Below are 17,542 nucleotides of genomic sequence, written 5' to 3'. Positions count from 1 at the left end.
AACTTGGACATATTGATTGGATTTCCTCTTTTCTAAAATGAGTCAAGATGACATTGTTCACCTCTAATATGCTTGCTTCCCAATTATGCCATTCTTGCTCTTTGAGAGTAAGCTTTAATCCCCTCACAGCCTCATTTTTGCATTACTCTTTGTGAAGGATCAGAGTGTAGACAATAATCTCAAACAAGCTACCCAAAAATGAGGACTGGGGAGTGAACTGTGCTGAACATTTTCTCACTGAAGACAGACAGATGACTTCACATGAACCCCCAAGAATGTGGCCTGAGAGTTTTGAATTTGGAAATATATTTGATGCCATGTGCATGCTAGAAGGCTTGCCCTTTCATGCAGTATAGCCACTAGAGTTTGGGATATTTTTTGTGATGTTCACATTTACCAGAAATCTTCAAATATCTCTGTCCAGAAGGTTATTCTACTCCAGGGTGTAGTGTCCAACTGAGTAACAGCCATCTCCATCTCTTTAAGGCTCATAGGGTGCTGTTGTGGAGAGTAGATACAGACAGTCACACCTTACTCTGCTGGAGTCAGCTCCCTGGGCCATGCAGGCTGATGCAGGAATCACAGTGGCAGTGGTGGCACTGGGAGCTGTTTTGTTGTGAAAATGCTTCCCTCATGTCTCATTCTCAGCCTCTTTGTAAAATGGAGCTTTTAGGTTTGAGCCTCTTTTGTGTTGAGATGCTACAAGACTTTTATGTCAGGCTGCAAACCCTGTAATGCACGTCCTGCTCTCCTGGTAGAGGAAAGATGGAGGAAAGGAGAGCAGTATTGGAATGTTGTCACCAATAATCTTTTAATTCACCAGATATTTGAATATTACTGGAATGTAATGTTTCCTTATTTCCTGAGGGATGGAATTAGCAATTAATTCTGCCACTACCTTGCAGGGTTCTGATTTTGTAGCCATTGCTTCTCTTACAGTGCTTCAAGTGTCAGTTATGCTATCTATTTACCACATGGATAAACACATAGCAAGCATTATATCACTTTATTAGGCCACTAATATCTGAGAGCTTTGTCTTATGACATGGTAAAAACAATAAATCATATGCTCATTGCAGTTATTCTTTATGTCAAGTCTTATTTCTACATCCCAGGCAGAATAAAATGTTTGGTACAGCTTTCTTGTTATGCCTTTCTGCCTCCTCTGTTGTTATCAGTAGACAGTGTGCCTGATTATTCTGCCAGGGAAGGCAATGAGGGATAAACTGTGGGCTCAGATGAGGGAATTGGAAAGAAATGTCTCAGTTCTTACACAGTACTCATGGCTGTGATTTTATTTGGGAGAGCTGGATGCACTAAGGACCAGATAGCTGAAGTTCAGACAAAACTACAAAACTGCTGAGCCTAATAGTTCCTATTGAAAAGGGCGCTCTAGATGCCAGGGAGCTGAGGTTGTATGTAGCATTTAGGACATACAAATACAGTTCAAGGTATCACACTGGTAAGGGGTCTTCATCAAAGATTTGTTGTGTGAGATGACCTGTTGAGCAATTTCCTAAGCTAAACAGCATTCCATACAGTTCCAGACTATGTATTTATGGTAAAATCATTAGGAAAACCAACAGATTTGTATTTTAATGAAGAGGTGTATTAATTTTGTCATAAAATAAGTATTTTATGTCAACATGACCACACCCATCTGCTGTGCAGCATCTATGGTTGCTGTCCATCAAAGCTTTCACCTTCTGTTTCCTGATGCCAGGCAAGACCATAGAAGCTTTCTTAGCTGCAGCATATTGTTTGTTGGTATCAGTTTTAATCTTTTAGGAGAAGTAGCAAGTGGGCTTTACTTTCCCTTTCTTCTCTCCCACTTGATTAGAAGCAGGGGTGAGGAGTTATGGGGCAGAAGAGAAACACAGAGACATCAGCTGTGGGGTTCCAGAATGCCTTCAGCCTGTCCTTTCACCTATAGCAAGTTTAATCCAGGCTGTGGAGAGAACAGTACTTGCCTGCCCTAGATGTCCAGGGCTTTCTGCATGACATTCTTGAAGAGTCACTTCAGCCAAGCATTGTAACAAAAGCAGCATTGACTTTGTCAGACAGCTCCTTGAGATAAAATCCCCCTGACTGAGATTTCTTACCATAGTCATGGTCAAGCATACAAAACTTTCATAAACAAGATTCACTGAAAGCCTTGAATGCTTGACCTTTCAGTTCTGGAGACTCTGCTGGGGAGCAACCGTACCACATTGCATATTTCCCAAGACCTTTCTTGATTGCTATCACTTCTCTCAGCTGGTTTTCCAATGGGTAGCTTTTACCACAGAGGATTATAGTTATTTCTGTGGATCTGAAGGAATGTTTCAAAACAGCAAGTGGATACCAGGGATCCCAGAATCTTTCCTGACAGAGATTGACTCAACTTTGCAGGTCTTTCAGGAGGCAATCAGCTTACCTTGTTGTCCAAAGCTACAGCATCCTACAAAAAAACTCAACCAAAACAACCAACCCAGCATGGTATAATCTGAATGTCACAGAGCATTAATCTATGTAAAAGTCTTTCCCTTGATATACCCTTTTCCTGCTCAAATCCCTTGTTTGTCATCTTTTGTAATAAGATAATTCAGTAATCAAACAATTTCTAGTATGATTGTGTGAATAAATGCATGAACTGAGCTACCTGGTTAGCAATAAAGTTATTCTGACTAATCATAACCTCATCTCTCTCTAATCTTGGTTCTGGAGTGAAGAAATGGAAAGAGAGAAAGGCTCTGTTACTGACTTAACCTGAGCCTGCTCAAAAGACAAGATTTGGCCTACTGTGCATCAGGACTGTAAGAGGTAAAAGTTTGGGAGAGTCTTTATGTTGCCTTATGTCTGTGTGGAGCAGCTGCAAGGAGAAGGAAGAGGTAGGCTTCTCTTCAGAGTAACATCTCCTGTCTGAGTCTAAATCTGGGATTGTCTTTCCAGTCTTGCAACTTCAAGGAAAACAAACGCCACACTATCTAGTATGTAGATCTTCTTAGGGCATTAGCATATTTGTTCCCTAATTCAGGCCTCTCTTCTTTTTGCAAATCACCCAGAAAGACATCCTGTTTTCCACAGATTTTTGCCAGATCATTTGGGGGAATTCAGTTTCAATCTCTGTTTTGTTAGCAGACTACCCACTCCATCTGTTAGTTGTTTGGTGTTTGTGAGGAGTGGTTTGTGGCCTAAATTGCATAAAGTCTTCTTCTTAGTGGAAATCAATCACACAGCTATACACTTTTGCTCTTCAAAAAAAAATAAAAAATCTGGCCCAGTGTTTTTCTTCCAATCCATTTGATTGGTTGCCTGAAATTTTTGGAGAAGAAAATAATAACCAATGAATAGCGAAAAGTCATTAGCATATAAATGCATTTTTTTTCTAAATAAAATCATTATTCAAACAATTTTTACCATGAGGAGGAGGGAGCATGTAGTACAGGTAACTAGTGTCCATAAACACATCAGGATGACATACCTTTCCTGAAGTCAGTAGCATATGTATTATTCATTTCCACAAGGTAATTGTTTTATCCCACTCCTTTTGTGTTACTTAGAAACTGCGGACTCAACATACCAAAGAGCTGTGGTGGGGGTTTTATGCAAAGGAAAAGCTTTTGAGTGAGGATCCCTGTAAATAAGAGCAGAAGTTTGGTTGTGGTTACAAGCACGTGAGTAATTTGGGTTTAAGGGTGGCATTTTGCTCAGTGGAAGCAGAGAATAAAAAGAGTTTAAAGGCAATGCCAGTGTGCTGAAATGTGTTCACTAGAAAGTGGCTTAAGCCGTTGTCATCTTCCATAAATACAGACATGTTGTGGGCCGTGGGAGTGATAGGCTGCGAATGAGCATGCGGTTTCATTGAGGGCCACATCTGTCCAGGTTTGCAGTTGCTCCTAATCCAAGCATTGATTCCCCCTCTTCCCTTCATTGCCCTCCGTCGAGGTGCCTTGTGCCTCCCACATGCTGCAGGGAGATGCTGACAATGTGGTACAGATCAGACGACGCGTCGGGAAGGGAAAAATTCGACATTGACTAATGCCCGATTAAATCATATGTTTGGGATCTCCTGGGTCACGAACTGTGAGAACTTTCCATGAAAATTATGAGCCATAACTCAAGCAGGCAGCTCTGGGACAGTTGCGCAGCTGCACGAGGCATGCGAGCTACCCTTTTGCACTCCAGGCTGATTTTTAAATTTTTTTTTTTTTTTTTCCTTTTTATTTTTTTCCCGGTAACCCCGTCTGCGAGCCGCAGGTGAGGCCGGAGCGCGGCGGCCCCGCTCGGCCGCGGTGCCGAGGGCGGCCCCGAGGGGGCGCTGGCGGCACGGCCCGCGCGGCAGCGGCTCCACGGCTCCGCGCGGTCCCGCCTGGATCGCGCCCGGCACCCTCACGCTGGGAAGCCGGCGCTGCTCGCCGGCTGCTTGTCAGCGCCGCGCCTCCCGCGGCAGGCGGAGAGCGGCATCCATCAGCTCCGCTGCCTGCTGCCAGCGGGAGCGATCGCCGCGCCGGGGCTGCGGCGCAGGGTGCTGTCTTGGGGGGACAATGGGGACGCCTCCCTTCCTGCGGTGGACGGAGGTCAGTGGCAAACTTGGCGTAGGGCGACAAGTTTTTTCCACGCACCCTTTGTCCAGCTCCCTGCTTGGAGGGGAGAAGTGCCCCACTGCATATGCCTGTGCCCAGGATTATAAATGGTACTTCCTGGGAGGAGAGGGCAGGAGGAACAGTGGGGTGCTCTGCTGTCACCCCATGACGCTGTTGTGCTTGCTCTGTGTTGCAAAGGAACGCAAGACGTGCGGAGCTCAAAAAACCGTGCTTAAATATTTTATTTATCAAGGGGACTTTGCTGCAACAATATGTGATTTCAAGAATCTCAGAGGGTTTTCTCAGCAAAACTTTCTGGGGTAAAATTAAAAAAAAAAAAAATACTAGCAGGGATCAAACAAGGTACTTTCTCTGTGTCTCGCTTCTCCCACACTGTGTTCGAAGGGAAAGAGAAGCATAGGAAACAGGCAAACACAGATTAATCCCTTCCTGCCAAAATTTCCGTTAGCAAACACCTCAGTCTCCCACTTTTGCCATCTGACTCTTTGGCCGCTTTGCGGGATTGATTTGATACATTGATTCTATTATGGCAGAGCTTGCCAAGAGTGAAAGAACATGAAATATAGTCCCCCAAAGAGCAGATTTCTTGAGCTAGGAAGATTCGTACAGACTAGCAGGACTAAGAGAGCACTAGCAAGTATGCTAAATAAAAGCAGATACCAATCATAAACAATTACATATGTGCTTAAAAATTCTCCTCCTGACATCTTTACATTTGCTGGTGGAAGTCACCTTATGAATATCAGCAGATGAATTATTCTATATGGGTAGAGAGTTGAAAAAGCAAAGGACATCTCACTTTTTCCTTTAACCTTGGGGAATAGAAAAGATCTGGCTCTTGCATCTCTTTTGAGTGCATACAGTGACTGTAAGGGAAAAACTCATATGCATTGGAAGGCTTCTGAATACATCTAAATAACAGGCATATCAATGAAATGCCAGACTTTGGCTGAACGATAACCCATATATAAATCACACGCTGCACTGTTTACCTTAAATATATGCTGAACTGAAAATCTAGCTCTACTGGGAATTTTGCATAGGTGGACCAAAACAGACTGGCGAAGAAGTACATCTGCTTCATCCATTTTTTGTGCAAGCAGAGCTAAACTGATGGTCTGAAACCTGCAATGGAAACTGGGAATCTGTTTATATTCTGTCTAGAAGAGCAGAATGTATTTGTTTGTAGTTAGAACTAATAACTTGTGGTCATCCAAGTATTAATTCTAAATAATGTTTGCTGTGAATGTAATTGCCTTTCTGAGTAACACATACTCTCTTGCAATCAGTCTAGCTTTTTGAGAAGGTATTAATTATTCTCACTTCTTAGCTGAAGAGTTTCAGCGCATAACTTTCAGCCTGTGGTTTGGTTGCAAACTTTCTCCTTTGAATATTTGTTATGCATCTCGGATGTCTAAACATACAGCATGGTATTGTTTCTGGCTGCTGAGCGTGTGACTCAGATTTTTGAGCAGTAGATGGATAATTGGCAAGTAACAAACTTTCAATACAAATTAATCATTCTGGCATCATGGAAAATGCAGGATTCTCAAGGATTTCCAGAAATACCTACTGGCTATATGAATATTCTGAAATAATGAATAGCATTACTCACAGCCAACTGAAGTTGGCTGTCAGCTTGGCAGTCATGCTTGCAAAATATTTTTGAATAAGGTTTATGCCTGTTTGTTTTTTGCTGTTCAGCTAGAACAAGTGCTATCACTTCCTAACTCATGATGAATTCAGTGTTGCCAAATCCTGTGATTTTTATCGCAAGTCTCGTGATACTTGATGGTTTTTTTCCCTGTAACTTCTCATTCCTGAAGACATTTAATTAGGTGAGAATCTCAGTTTTCATTTTTATAGAAATCAGTTTCTACTCCTCAGACTGTGAAAAAGTTTGAAAATATGGCCCAGGGGCATTCTAAAGACAGCCACAAACCCCAGGAAAAAGAAAAATGTTTCCAACTTTTTTTTTTTGTTGTTTGTTTTTTTGGGTTTTTTTTTCCTCATGGCAGTTCCTCAAACATCTGATTCTTAATTCATGACTTCTGAATATTTAAGGGTGGGACTACCCTTAACGAATTTTCCCCTTTCTCTCCCTAAATTTAAAACATCTATACATTTCCTTCAAAGGGGAGGACTTGTTGTTGTGGAGCCACAGTAAGGCCACATGGACAAGGTTCAAAGCACTCCCTCGCCACCTGTACTCTCAACTCAGCCTAACTGTGATCTGAATGCATTTTTTGCTTCATGTTATTTCTCTCAAAGGTCAAATTCTTTGGTTCCCAAGTGCAATGAAACCCATTACACACTGTGCTATTACAAGGTGACCCTCCCTACGGCCTGAAATAGGAGACCCATTGCCTTCTCAGGATAACCTGCCATGAACAGTAAAGAGTGAAGCTTTGCATGGCCAGCCTTGTATGATGTGGGGAAATGCAGACATTAAGAAATGCAGACAGTAAGAAAAATTTTCAGCTAGAGGAACAGGAGAGCATCAGGCTGTTCACAGATGAATATTATACTCACCATCAAATACTCCCTTCTCATCTCTCTTTTTACTTAATAATGCATGAAACATTCCCAGTTTCTGTGAATGTACATGCTGTTTGTAATTGTTTCCAAAAGGAAAAGTGTGTATTACTGCGAGGGTAAATTACATACAGTTGATGGGTTTTTCAAACTGTTTGATTAGGCATTTTCAGAGCTTGCTGAAAAGCAGTCTTTACAGTTTTTGAGGATTTTTTTTCATTTTTTTAGAAATTTGACTTTGTTCCCATTGGTCTGAAAACTCCTTTTTAAAAAATTTCCTATGAAAGGGAAAAATGTCCCCCAGAGATATTGGCAAGGGATGTCTCATGCTCCAGTCAAACTGAGGAGAAAATCTGTCTGATTTTTCAGCCTCTTCTCCACCCTCCCAAATATTTTGCTGCTCTCCTTCCCTGCTGCCAAGCTGTAGTGTAACCATCCCTGTAACACAGCCCAGCCTAGCTCTGGCCTGGGCATTCCTGGCCTTCTTTTTTTTTCTGCTCCTTCACCATCTTCCTCACTACTGCAACTCTCTGCAGAGTATGAAAGGAAGTATTTAGAAACAGAAGATTCACTTTGGGCCTCCTCCAAAACTGGTGGCTATCCAGGGAAAAGGGCAGAACCTAGGAGAGGGAGACAGCTCTTTCCCTGGCTTATAAGAAGACATTTTCAGCAGCGATGAGGCTTTTCCTTCCTCCCCTTCGAGCCCTTTCTAAGAAAATTGATGATGAAATGAATGATTGCTACTGATCCTGCTGTTTATGCCTAATCTGAAGGAAAGACTCTGATTTATTAAAAGGGATAATTAAGAAAATAAAATTATTTTGTCACAGAACACAAGTCTGAAAAAGTATCTCGGTAAACGAAACCCAAAGCACAAACATATTTATTGCCCTGGCCTGCATCTCTTCTTTGACCTAAATGACATACTCTGCCTCCAGACTTTCCCTTAACTTGTGAGAAGTTTTGATCCTGATCTGGCCATTGCAGCTGAAATGGGAAGGGGGAAAAAATTGCCAGTAAGGGAAAGGCTCTATAAAATAGACTATAGTGGAAGGAAATTAAAGATAAGGAGAGCTATGAGAGACTCACTGTTGAAATGCACATTTCACTGACAGGGCCTTCACAAGGAATGATAAAAAGGAGCAGGGGGAATATCCTGCATACATGGGAAGTCAGAGAGCTTTCTTCTAAGTACAGGAAAGGGCACTGTGTGTGACAGAAGGCCTGGAGCCCTCTTTCTTTCTAACTGACCCACAATGTGGATGGGTGTCATTTCAGATGGATTTGTCCAAAATATTTTCCCCACCAGCTGACTCGCCTGCATGGTGAGGCTGTGTGATGATGGAGAGGTGCCCATTCCCTCTTACCACAGTGTCAGATTATGTGACAGCCACCTGTGTACTGGCATACAGGTGCCTGTGTTCTCACTTGATGAGTCAGGAAATCCTCCCTCATCCTCTGTGCATAAGTTAAAAAATGCTGATTTAATGTTTTTGGGGGGATTTGACTAGAGCATTTGGGAGGTTTCTTTCCAGTCAAAACAAAATAAAACAAAAACCCCAAACCACATTGCCAGATGCTACGCTGCTAGTATATTATAAAACAAAGAAAACTGTAATTTTGTCACAGATACATCTGGGACAGGGCTGATGGAATCAGGCTGAGGAATCAGAGCCTTCAAAGAGACCACGAAACAGGCCACGCAATAAGCCTATTTTTTTATATGATTAGAGATGGTTAAGCATGTGAATTTGTATCACAAAATAAGCTCCGGGGTTCTCTTCCTGATGAGGCACAAAACCCAATGTTTAAATGGGAAATGCTGGAAGTTGCTGGCCTGATCCCTGTGTCCTATGCGCCTACCACAGTGACTCATGGAAGCTGTGGTTCTCGTGATCTGCTCTCCTCCAGGGCTGGCGCCCCCCATTCAGATGACTCTTTCCATCGTGAGCTGCAGGAGTCCAAATAAAAAGAATACTGTGGTGCACTGTGGAAAATGTGTTCAAGCCTAAGAGCCAAAGAGGAAGGAGAAGGGGGGCTCACAGCACTTGAATTACTGCTCCCATGAGACAATAGGACTAAGAAGATGACTGGGAAATGAAGCTGAAAAGAGACACTATGATTTTTGTTATGACCACTTTTTTTGAGTTGTGTTAGCAAATCCTGGAGCTAAAAATTTTAGGTTTTGTGATGGGAAATCAAAAACTTCTGAGAAAATCAAAACTTTCTCATGGAAGGCACATTTGGCAGAATTCACATTTTCCTTTAGCAAAAGCGGTAATGCTTCAATGAACTTTCTGATCTGTCTGCTTCCCATATTTAGCCCTGTTTCAAGTGGGGCTGAGCATGGGGTGTAGTTACTGCCTCCACAACTACATTTGTGCAGATGCCTAATTAATCAGTTTGATCAGCTGTCACTGGGCTTGTCTCTGCAAATGTGCTTGCAATTCTTTTTTGAAACTGCTGCTTTAAAAGTACTGGCTCCCCAGAGACTGAACAGTAAGAATAGCATGATGTTACAAGTGATGACATATGATGTCCCTTCTCTTCCCTCTAGCTGAAGTTCTGAGCCCATGTACTTGGCAGAGTGATGCAGAAAACCAGAAGAAGTCTAGTAGAACATATTTACTAGAATTTCAGGCTTTTCCATGTAAGCTTCCATGCTGAAATATGTAACTTGAGCATTCAGTAGTCACAACAAAACTTATTCTGGAGTTGCATAGCTTCCAGAGCAAAACATGAACACAGCCTGTAAAAATGGGCCCCTTTATGAGTTCTTGGTCTAGTGGACTTGTAAAAATAATTAACAGGGTGTCCACCATGCCATACCTCTGTGAGACATGCCAGCCAGTGCTTTCATTTTTGTCAAGCTAGGTGGGATTCAGGAATTTTCCATAAAGCCAAGATCACAAATTTTGTGTGAGTCTCTAATGTCATTTTGAGGGGAAAACCCACACCTTATCCCTACAGAGATGTTCTTGAAGGGGACTCAGTTGAACTTGAAGGTTCAGAGTACTTGAAGCATCCTCCTCCCTCTTCCATATAGGCAGTAGCAGAGGGGGTGAGGTGGTACAAAACCTGCTGACATCAGCATCCTTTCCCTTTTCCTCTTTGTAAGTCATGCTCCTCTTTTAAATGGCTCCTTCTATCTCGAGTGGAACCAGTTTAGTCAGATAGGAGATTGGTGTGCTGTGAGAAATGGAGTTCTAGAGAGCCAAGCGTTTTTAAGGGGGAAAAAAAATAACCTCTTAGGTACTCTGCTTAGCCCCAGAAAGCAGTGGATGATTCTACCTTTGCTAACACTACGGAGGAAGTCACTCACCTGCCATCATGATGGCCTTGTGAAATTTATTGTATGGGTGTTACACAGCATCTTCTCCTTCCTGGGCAACAGCATTTTAAATATAATTGGCACTGGAGAGCAGAACACCATTGGACAGAGAATATCACTTTGTTCTTCTGAAAGCAGGAGATATCTGTAATCTGCTCCATTGATTTCCAATACACAGAGAATGTGCCACCGAGGCTTATGGGGAGGCTACTAAACCTTCCCTTCCTTGCAGTTACTCTGCTGTCTTACAAACATTAGGTTTCCATGCTTGACTTGGTCCAAGAGCTTCTTCAAGAGCTTTATAAAATTCCAAGGAGAAAGTGCCTGCGGTGTAAAATTAGAAACAGGAAATGACCAATTCAATCATTTGGCCTTTGACCAAGAGCCACCTCCACTGGGGGTAACACTCACTTTCCTAGTGACCAGAGAAGGCAGACAGGGCAAAGCAGATAATTTGCTTTGATGAACTACTCCAAGTGACCGGGAACAGGGGCTGAAATGGCAGTTTCCTCATTTTATAGATACATGGATTACTTAATTGGAGTAAATGAATAGTAGCATCTTAATAATTTTTCTCTCCTGAGTAGCTAAGTAACAGAGAACAGTAATAGAGAACAGAAACACAGATGACAGGCAAAAACAAAAGAAATTTGCAAATAAGGAGGAAAGATTTGAATGGCTTATAAGAGGCAGTGGGCTTCATCCTCTAAAGAAAACAAGAGTGGCTTTTAGAATTATGAGTTTGGTGATTTGTTTTCTGTGCTTTGCACTGAAACTTTGAGTCTTATTTGGACCATGAAACTCCTAAGGAAATGTGAAATGCTACCACAAGAATAAATGTAATAAAATCTGAAAGGCAGTAGGGGAAAGAACACATTTAGTAGACTTTGTTCCATATAAATGAGTGACTAAAACTTGGAAAAGATAACTTGCTTAGCATTTCCATCTCTTCAGTTCACAATGAAAATTCTCAAGCTCTCCATAACTCTTTTAGATAAATTAGGACATATCTAAGTGAAACATGCAGATATTTATAACATGTAAAAATTTCAAGAGTTCAATGCAAGAGGAATCAGGAAGCTGAACTGGGAAGATACCCAGATTTGCAGGTCTGGAAGCAGGGAAGGGGAGAGGAAAACAGCTTGAAACGAAACATGTGAGACCACATGTTCAAACATTTTCTATGCTTGATCCAGTAAGAGGAGGGAGCTGTTTCTTATCCCTTTTTTGTAAGGTAACTTTCTTGATGTGGAAAAGCTTCTCAGTGAACAAGAGCAGTCTTTGGGCATCACATATATTGGGTAGCCCAAGAATAATGAACAGTGTCCATGTATTTTTCCTGTTTGGGAGTGATTTCATTTTGGTTTTTCTTAATTTCTAAGTACTTTTTCTGTGGTAACCTATATTGTTTTATCTGGAGAGTGATACAATGTATCACTGGGGACGGGGGAAAGTACAAAAATGTAACCTTGCCTATTAAAAAATGGCTCAGTTTCTTCAGGCCTTTCTTTTAGAACTGTGGAGGTGTGCATGAAAGGGATACAGAGACCCCATAATCTGGTGGCAAATGGTGAAGGCTAGGGCCCTGTGCCTGGGTGTTATGGGGTGGTCTGTTGTCTTTATGTGCACAATTGCAAACATCAGGAAGAGAACAGAGCATGACTCAATCTGCAGAATGAACTACGTGACCAGCAGCAAAACTCACAGAGTTCCCCTGCCCTCCCCTCTTATAGGAGTTTCCATGTTTTGGGGAGGAAAGGAAAAAGAATAGCTAATTACCTTGAATGGTTCATTCTGCAGTGGAGAATGGAAATTAAGTCTGTATGAGAATTTGGCACTGGGATAACAGAGAGTGCAGAGGCAGCTGAGAAGCAGTTCTGGAGTTCGGTTTATTTTGATTCAAACCTGTGAGAAGCGGATACTGTGATTTGTGTCATTATTTTTATTGTTTACAGGGGAAAATAGGCTAGGCCCAGAGAGCTCTCTAAGTTGTGCTGCACGGAGAGCCTGGGAAGTCCCACGGGAACAGGGCTTACCCTTGCTACCTTCTCTCTGCCACCCACCGGCACTCTTTCACACCACTCAGCTCCTGCTGCTCCCTTTTTTGGAGGGAAAAGGAAACTGCTGAAGACTCCTCAAGGGACATTGGGCCTTCTTTCCTTGTGCTTGGAGAATAGGGGAAAAACACTGGACCTCTTCCCTTGTCCAAAAGAGCGAGAGGCAGATGAAGGTCTTCACTCTTCTGTCCTTCAGGGTAAGGTGGAAGCTGGGAGCAGAAGCTGTGCCTTTGCTTCCTGGTGAGCATACTACACTGTGCTCAGAGGATGTTTCCCTTGTTATCCCTGCAGAGAGTGCTAAGGGCAAGGGGAACACAGCTACCTGTCCCACTGGGTGATGGTCCTGGCTCCAGTGCCAAGTGAGAACCAGTGGAGTAGTGCTGCACAGGAACAAGTCAGCATGTGGTAGGGATGCAGGGAACCCAGCCACCAAGTTAACTGCTGTTCAGGCACTTCAATTCACATATTCAACAGTCCTGAAAAGTACAGAAACAGCCTCAGTTCCAAGCTGTCCCTTTTTTGTGTCAGGTAATTTAATTTCTTCCTGGAGGGACCAACGTTCAGATGATGAAAAGCCTTTGTCTTTGCATGGGGCTGTGTGAGATGGCAGCAGATGAAATCTCCCAGAATCAAAGAAAACATGACCACCAACTAGGTCCAAGTTACCATCCTTTGGATTTCTGTGCAGACTGCAGCTGTCCTGCTGGTGCCCTTTCCAAAATCAAAGCCCTCTACTCTGACAGCCAGTTAGCGGGACTACAGCTGCCTCTTGGAGAGGAGTGAAACAAGCTGGCACGAGTTATCTTGCGTTCTCTCAATGGAAAGTTACGTTTTCCTTCTATGACAGCATCCACTTGGGATACTAAAATAACTTTCCAGTGCCTAATTAAGCTTCTACATCCTTATTGGGAAAAGATGGTGGCATAGAAGGATTGAGATCTGCCCACTGCAAATAAACGGGTAGTCAGGGGATACAGACCAAGAATCCTGACTCCAGGGGCCCCACAAGCTAATAGCAGGCAATCCTAATTTGCCTGAATGTAGGAAGAGACACCTGCAGTGGACTGAATTTCATTCAGGAATTTAGGCCTCAACCCAATGAAAGATAATTTAAATGCTTTAATTTTTTTTTTTTTTTGCATTGGTAACCATTCTAATTAAAAAAAAAAAAAAAAAAGAAAGCAACAAAGCTCATCATAATTGTTTCTATAATTTCTCTCCCAGATTTTTTATTTTTTTAAGTCAAACATGTAATTTAATTTATTTTTTTTTAATGCAGTCATCTGTCCTGGGAATAGAAGGAGGTCAGGGAAAGTATGACAGTATAACAGAAAAAAAAATCCTTTCCAGATACTGTGGAAAAAAAATCTGCAAATTCTGTAGCAATTATTTTCTATAGTACTAGTCAATATACAGGGACAACAAAGTTCAGCCATACATTCTGAATTTACACTTCTATTCTGATTAGTCAAGTGATTTAAACTACTCTTTCTCTCCCCCTTCCCTCCTTACTTCCATTCTCTGCTGTCTTTTTGCCATATTCAAAAACAACTGTGTAATAACTTTGATCAGAAAAATCATTGTCTGCAACAGAACTTGTAATAGAGAACTTTCCTCTTGTCTATGAATAGATTGAAAAGACAACAAATAAATTATCTGGGATTTGCTGTTGATCATTGTAAACTTGATGTTCTTATTCATAATGCATGCAGTGTTTCCATTCATACTATTTATGTGTGTATGTGTAGCACTCCAAGTGTAATCACCAAGAAGTTAAATTTACAAGCATACTTATGTATCTATAGAAAAGATTCTATGCATAACTCTTCTGGATACTTGAGGTTTGCAGAACTGTTTCTTCACTGGAGTTGATGGAGTTAGTCTTGATTCATATCAGGATGTTAGGATCCTCTAGTTTAAGTAATCCAGGAATACTGATTTTTATGGAGTTAGCAAGGTGATCCCACAGTTGCATCAAGGCTGCAGGAAACTTATTAAATTGTAATCATCATGAGATTCTTGAGCTGAACTTTAAAGGAAGGTGTATTTTAGACATGTAGTGTGGAACTAGCTTTTTTTGTGGGTAGAAAAGATAAGCATGGGGATAGATGATTTTGCAAAGGTAGCATTTAATTTAAGTAAAATCACTCAAATGAGGTTTTCCTGGTCAAGGAATTTGGTCTTACCTCTTAAATATTAAAAAATTAGGCTCTGTTACTAGAGGCCCTGACTAGAAGTACATTACAGACTGCTAATTCATCAAAATAGGTTTGTTGGGACTATTTTTTTTGTTGTTTTGATTTGGTTGATCTTTAAGTTTTACTATTTTAAAGCTTGTCTCTCCTTTGTACCACATGTATTAAATAAAATTAAATACAGGCTATGGTATCTGTTCTGGCTGCTGATGGAATTATTCTGTGCTTGAGTATAATTTCTTATTGACCTTAGAAATGTAACTGTCAAAAGCCAAGAAATTGGTGTATTTTTATAAAGATGAATGGTATAGCAATTATCATGTAATAGCATTACAAAAGAAATATGGGACTTATTTGTAATGTTTCATTTTATTGCCACCTAAATTCATGAAGTTAATGTAAAGATACTTGTGATTTTCACAGGCCTTGGAGCTGCTCTTGTAAATAACTGCAAAAACACTCCAGAATCCTTCCAACAGAATGTACTATTGTCATGGTGAGTATCTAAAATATTTGTTCTAATAAGGAATCCTTCCTAAATTTTGGTGGGTAGCCTATTTTATTATTAGTAAGATAATACTTGCATGTGCTAATTCCAAGTAGCATGAGAAACTGGCAAATGCAGCAACAATTCTCATCTGCTTTCGGAGCTGTGGTGACTACGGCATGTACCAAACAAGTGCCTGTTTGTGTGGCCTCCAGCAGCCACTTTCTTTAGGATAATACCTGGTTTCTACTGCTCCTTAGTGAAGTCAGTGCCATGCCAGAATCGGGGATGGTGGCACTCTGGTGCCAGCTCTGTCATGGGGCTGCTGAGTGGTCTCAGTGCTGTTGCTTCTCCTTGCCTTTCCAACCTTCTGGGAAATGAAGTTTTATTTGGTATTTTTTCCAAAGTGCTTTCCCGGAGTTCTTCATAAGAAAAAGTGGTTTGCTTTGCAAGAGAAGAAGCTCTCCCAGTCCAGAAACTGCAGGAAGACTTGGGGTAAGTTAGAAATATGGCCCAACATAGTCCTGGTCCAGCAGACCGGCAGGAGTGTGGGCACAGCCCTGACTCCTGAGCAGCATCATGGATTCAGTGCACAGGGGAGACTTGTCCTCACCTATGGCCTCAAACAGCTGGAATCACAGCAGGCTCACATGAAAAAGAGGGAATCAGCAACTTTTCACCAGTGAGATCTGTTGTGAGGTATTTTACAAACATGCAAAGAAAGGGTCTGTGGCCTGGGGAGCTCAAAGGTAGCCATAGCTGGAAGGTGAAATAAAGTTAGTTTGGAAGAAAATTCAGGAAAAAGTAGGACTTGTGACAACAGTGTTCATTTGCTTTTGGCTGCATTTGTGGGGTATACTTAAACTTTCTTTACAACTTTTTTGTGTGTTGCTTACTGCAGAGGCTGAATGGAAACTGTTTGGGGCAATAATGACTGGGCAGAAAAGGTTTACCTCAGGTTGAAAAAAAATTAAATATTTCTTCTTATTGTATTCTGTTGTATCAAAAATATCTTTGAATACTACTGGTTTCTCATTGTCTGTTTGGATCATACACAGCACCCATTGTATATTCTAACCAGTCTTAATTATTTGCAAATGTTCAGCCCTAAAGCTGCCTGTGTTTCCAGTCCTACTCTCATAAAAGTAATTGACTTCATAGGGTTATTATGCATTTGCCTAATTATTGATATTTCTCTCCACCGTATGATGCTAATTTAACTTTTACTTTTTCCATCTTGGATTTATTCCTGATTTTCTTGTATACTTTTTTTTTTTTTTTGTCCTGGCAGAATGTTGGCCTGGGCTCCATGTATCAAATTTAAGTGTGACAGAGTCTCTATTCAATTCTAAAGTTATTTTCCATTCTTTATTTTCCTCAGTATTGACAAGGGACATAGTTCCAATAAACAGTTCATATAGCCTGATGACATATGTATTTCTGCAAGCTGGGTTTTTGCTGGTTTTTTTTTCCATCTCTCCATATACCCCCATATGCAGAAATTGTATTTGTGGGATTTTTGGTAATATTTCTTCCATAAACTAAATTTTGCCCAAGTTTATTGCTCACTCGTTACACAGTTGTTCTTTATTAAAATAACCCTCCTTCCAGTTTTTAAAATAACATTCTATGCACCTCACCTTCAGCTAGTTTTACTATGTGACCTTGCATAAAACCGCTCCAGTACCTCAGATAAAGAGCAATGTGCAACAGCTTAGCTTCCAGAAGGGTGTTGGGAGATTTAATGCACTAGTTTTGGGATATGCAAACAGCCCTGCTTAGCTCAAAGATAAGATGGCCCAAATAATTCAAAGATAAGGAAATACAAACAGGAGGTTCTTACTAGCAACACTGGGTTGTGAATTAAACAGTGGTTTCTGGGTTTTGATTTTAAATTTGCTACCTAGAAAATTTTGCTTGGAGGAGATTACTGGGCTTTTTTTTTTTTTGTCTATTTGCAAAAATACATGTGAATATTATAGTAGTCTGAATGCTTGTACTTCACATTTGGCAGCCATTGCTAAGGTTTACACTGCCTCTGAAATGAATGTATTCAGGAGCTTGTGAATTTTGTGTCTGGTCTCACAGAGGTAAAATTGAGTACTGTGCATTTAAATTGTATATTTGGAAAGTGTAAGCAGAACTAGTGCAAGAGCCCTGTGTTAGACCTTTGCAAAGGGACTGAGTAGAAAATAGTAAGTATATGAAGCTGGAGTCAAGAATGTCTTCTCAATGATGTCACCTTCTCACTGAATATATTTACTTATGTAATCTCCTTGCTGCTTTTAAGCAAGGAGGAAAATCCCTAGTAAAAATATGTCTGTTCATGAACAATTCATAAATAGAGAAGG

At 41.1% G+C, this 17,542-nt stretch overlaps 1 long non-coding RNA gene across 2 annotated transcripts; it reads right to left on the bottom strand.

Moving 5' to 3' along the window:
- Window positions 1-8,813: 8,813 nt before the first annotated feature.
- On the bottom strand, window positions 8,814-12,962 carry LOC137480806 (uncharacterized). 2 transcript variants are annotated; one of them, XR_011003095.1, is made up of 3 exons: window positions 12,832-12,934; window positions 10,079-10,310; window positions 8,814-9,072 (listed from the first exon to the last, which is right to left on the bottom strand). It is a non-coding gene; the product is annotated as an uncharacterized lncRNA (long non-coding RNA). The 2 variants fall into 2 exon arrangements; XR_011003094.1 differs by lacking the exons at window positions 8,814-9,072; window positions 10,079-10,310 and adding an exon at window positions 12,652-12,746 and having other exon boundaries at window positions 12,832-12,962.
- Between the last annotated feature and the right edge of the window lie 4,580 nt (window positions 12,963-17,542).

The sequence above is a fragment of the Anomalospiza imberbis genome, chromosome 1 (genome assembly GCF_031753505.1).
Source record: "Anomalospiza imberbis isolate Cuckoo-Finch-1a 21T00152 chromosome 1, ASM3175350v1, whole genome shotgun sequence".
In the NCBI taxonomy this organism is placed as follows: domain Eukaryota; kingdom Metazoa; phylum Chordata; class Aves; order Passeriformes; family Viduidae; genus Anomalospiza; species Anomalospiza imberbis.
The sequence above is the reverse complement of the archived record's forward strand: the minus strand, read 5'-3'. Positions and strand labels throughout refer to the sequence as shown.